This window comes from Pinus tabuliformis, chromosome X, assembly GCF_031772625.1.
Source record: "Pinus tabuliformis cultivar Carrire ecotype Pingquan chromosome X, CPIR1, whole genome shotgun sequence".
Taxonomy (NCBI): domain Eukaryota; kingdom Viridiplantae; phylum Streptophyta; class Pinopsida; order Pinales; family Pinaceae; genus Pinus; species Pinus tabuliformis.
The window spans coordinates 726728452-726732959 of record NC_142308.1 but is presented as its reverse complement, the minus strand read 5'-3'; positions in this window follow the sequence as shown (position 1 = coordinate 726732959).

Sequence of the window (4508 nt, the reverse complement as noted above, 5' to 3'; positions counted from 1 at the left end):
TATGGCTGTGAATTGGACCCTTTTAGGCTTCCAAGGTATGTCCCCATGAGGCTCTTTGCCCTAGAATACTTCAGACAGTTTGGAAATACTAACTACATCCATTTCCAAAGTAAAAACAAGAAGGTGCAACTGAAGGTAAGGAGCCAGCTAGGTCCTTTCTTATATAACAAAAGAGAAGAGGGATGGAGGGAGGCAGATAGAATCCTAGAGAGCCTCAGATTTCAAACCAGATTCAGATGGTCACCTTATGACCGTAATCACTTTATTTCCCTCAGAAGAATAAAACACAAATTAGGCACATATGCACATCTGAAGTTGCCCCATATTGAGAAGTATGCTAATGCCTTGAGCTGGAAAGAAGGCACTCTAGAAGAGCCAATTAGTAAAGAGCAGATGCTAGAGAATGAAGCTAGAAATCTACAAAAGGAGGCTGACTTTGAAACTTGTGGACATGTCTCTTTCTCATACCAAAGGCAACTTGGAGAAGCTGCCTCATCTTCAACAACACATCAGCAAGCGGCCATGAAAACTCAGCAAGCATCCAACAAAGACAAAGGAAAGCGTGTGGAGGAGGAACAGCTACCTCCTATGACTCAAGAACAAACAGATAAAGAGATGGAGCAGCAGGGAGAAGTGCAGCAGCAAGAAGAACAGCAACAACAACAACAACAACAAGAACAAAGGCAGGAACAGCCTGTGCAGCCAGAACATACAGTGGAAGCCCCAAAATCCACTGAGCAACAACCACAACAAACTGTGCCTCCAAGGCAAGAAACATCAGTTGATGCATCAATCCTCCAAACTCCACAAAAGGAGGATGTAAGCAGAAAGAGAGACAGAGAGACTCCCCTAACATCTTCTATAAATCAGGGAGAAAAAAGGCAAAGATTGAATGATTTTGCTGAGGAGGATATGATAATAAGGCAGTCATTAGGCATGGGTCCACCAAGCAGGGAAGCATCTGCAAGTTCCTTCCAAGAGGAACAGAACAGAACTGTGGGAGGAGAAGTCAGCTCCTCTGGCCAGCAGAGGGAGGGTGAACTGAGCATCAAGCAGCAGTTCATTGAAATTAAGAAGAGGAGTGAGCCAATAAAAATACAGCTATATAACCATCTGTTGAAAATGGCTCCCACCAACCAGCAGCGCTTAATGTCTGCATTTGATGTTAGTGAGGGCAAGATGATCATGAGCCACTTCATGCCAACTACATTGCAGCCACAGTCCCATGCTGATTACTTAAGGACCAATCTTGAGGTCCTTGCCAAGGACATTCACCCAATGGATAAAATTGAATTGCACAAGCAGACAGGTGAGATGGTGTATGCTTCCCTGGCAGACCAAACATTGGACAACTACAGGCTACAAAGTAGCCTTAATAATACAGCCTCTCAACTAGAGTTGGAGAGAGCATCATCCCAGGCAAAGGACAACAGAATAAGGTCCTTAGAGGATATAATTATTGAGATTGGGCATGATCCTAAAGATATCAAGGGAATACAGGAAATATTGAAATTGAGGGATGCTGATATGGCAGCTCTAAGGAGAAAGATCAAACTCCCAGCCACGATTCACCCTCAAACAGATGAAGTAGCTCAACAAAGGCATGATAAAGATGCCACAGCTCTGCTGGTGACTCTCTATAAGCAGCTTATCCAGGTACAAGAAAAGCTGGGAGAATCAGAGGCTTCACAGGCAACATTACAGGCAACCTTGAAACAAAGAGAAGAAGGCCAGACCTCTCAGCCTCCTCCTCAAATCATTAATCTTGAGGAAACTGCTCCCATTACTACTCCTCCTCCTCAGCAGACTGATCAAGCAGCACCTTCTACTTCAGCACCACCAACAACAGAACAGGCCCAAAGCCTGGATATGCAGAAGATAAGGACTGAGATTCAAGCCCTGGAAGCTCAAATGACAGAATTAAATGAGACCAGAGAGAAATTGGCCAAATTCAATGATAGATATGACAAATCAAAGCAGGCTGTGGCAGAAAAGGGCAGGGAAGTAAAAGCCCTCAAAGATAAGATCAAAGAGCTGGAAAATGAGCTCAAGTTAGATAAAATTGTGGCTGAGCTTAGAATAGTGCTGTGGGCTAATATTGGCCAGTCTATTACTGACCAATGGCCGTATATTGAAACCATCCATGAGCAGCTAGAGCTCATTCCGAAGGCACAGGCTGAGATTCACAGATCAAGGAATGCCTTGAGCAATATGCCTAAAATTGCCACCAGAATGATTAATGTGCTTAATCATAAGACAAGTTCTCAGTTAGCTACCATGGGAATTCCCAACAGGACCGAGACCATTCAATTGATCAAGAGGGTTCTTACTCTGAGAAATCTAGTGCAGACATTAGAGAGAAGAACCCAAGACATGCAGACTGAGGTGAACAGGTTTATGGAGAAGTTCCAGGTGTTAGAAAACAGAGGGATCCCTAGCTTATTGAACAGCGCAGGGAAATTTTTCACACATGAACAATATGCCAAAAGGGTGAATGCATTTGCCACAAGTCAGATCAATGAGAAGCCCAACACCTCAGAAGAAACAGGGCCAGCTACAGGGCAGACTCTCTACAACAAAGTGGAAAGTTTATTTTTTATAATGAATGAAATCGAACACTTGTTTGCGGTAGCTCCAAATTTTTATAAGTATACAGAGGCAGAGGAGACTATGGATGCAATCCTCAGGCATCAATTACCTACACAGGACTGGTGGACCAAGGCAATACAAAAGATTTTGTAAACAGTGAGCCATTCACCAAATTTTGTTCATAAAAATATGAATTGTCATGCACATCACAGTTTAATAAAAACATCATGCATTAAAGATGAAAGTTGAGCCAACTCAGCAGAACCTACAGCCAACAAAGCAAGATGAATAGTCACAGGTGGCAGGGCCGAGAAAATACAGCACAGCAAACGTAAAGACACATTTTCCAGCATTAAAGCAAAGCGTTCCAACCGACTCAGTGACCTCCAAAGGTCAAAATATCTTCTGACAGACTTAAAGAGGAGTTATGTTGTATTCAAAGCTGTAATAACTTCTTTTTCTACCTTTTTGTACGAAGTAATGAAGATATTTCTCTCTCAGATGCATCAATGCCTGAGATATTGTGTATAAACATTTCTATAAAGTCCCCTTCGCATGAGTTTGCAAAGGGTTGTTGATTTCTCCTGAAGAAGTTCTTATGCTGTAATCCTTTCAGAGTTTAATAAAGAAAGTGATGGAATTTCTCGGATTTCTGAAGTGTTGAAAGCGTTTTGGTGTCTGTTGAAAACTGCTGGATTCCTGTGTATTACAAAATACAATAAGTCTCTGTAACTCTCTCTGTTATGTATTTTTGATTTATTAAAATCCATATATGTTTCTAATTTCTAAGTGTTTGACAACAAAGAAAAAGAATAACCTTTAGGACTTATTCAAGGAATACCCTTAGTTCAATCTGTGTTGTTAATGAATGTTTTCCTCAGCTGTAATCTTGATAAGTGTAATTCTTAATTGCTGCACTTTCAGAATACATCTTTCTCAGTGACCTTTGTCTCAGGAATTCAAGTTTGCTCCTGTGCAACATGTTTCACTTTCACATCACCAGCTCAATAGAGAATTCTTGATTGCTTTCTGTTGGCTGACCATGCATCACAACTTAAGTTTAAATTTGTTTGTTTAAGATACACAATAGGCCCTGCAGTCTGAACATCACCACACCTGCGTTTCAAAGCATTTCACAACTCCAGACTCCATTGCCCAATGATATACTATTCTCTGAACACTACACCGTAAGCCCTGAAAGAAGTCCTTCAACCAAAACATAAACCAAAACCTGAGCATAATAGCTAGCCTAAAACACTATCAAAACAGAGACAAATCATAAAGAGAGAGCCCTCTCCGATTACAGTTTGGCTAGAAACTGTGATCCAAATATTGGTTAGTGGTTACCCCGGTCGTATTCCCTTGGGAGTCAAAGGGAACAACCTGGGTGTTAACAGTATGCACGTAGAAATATACATGTTCACCTACATCTTAGATGTAGTCTGTGCTCGACAGGAGTTCCTGGGCTTGAAGTGGGAATGGTCGCCAGCGGAGACTACTGTGAACACATATTGTAAGATGTTGTTCGAATGCAGCTTCACAGGAGTTATCGTACGACTGTTCGATCATTTTGTCACCTCAGTTTACAAGATTATATTCAAATGGGATCCACTCTGCATGTCAATGGAAACAATGGAGGCACTGATAGACATAGCTGATTGGTATGCCTCACCGTCCGACACCTTCATACAGATGTACAGTGCAAAGAAGCCTTCACATGTTCTACCAATGTTTGCCTTGGACGTGCTCGTCATGCAGGAAGTAGCATATCACATCTCAGTAGGATTGACAGCTACGTTGCACCAGAAGAAGAAGGCACCATGGCTCATTTTTCTGCTATGCATCAAGTTATACGATATCTGGAGTTTCAAGCATGCAGATGTCAAAGTGGAGGTGATGAAGAAGTATCCATTTGACCC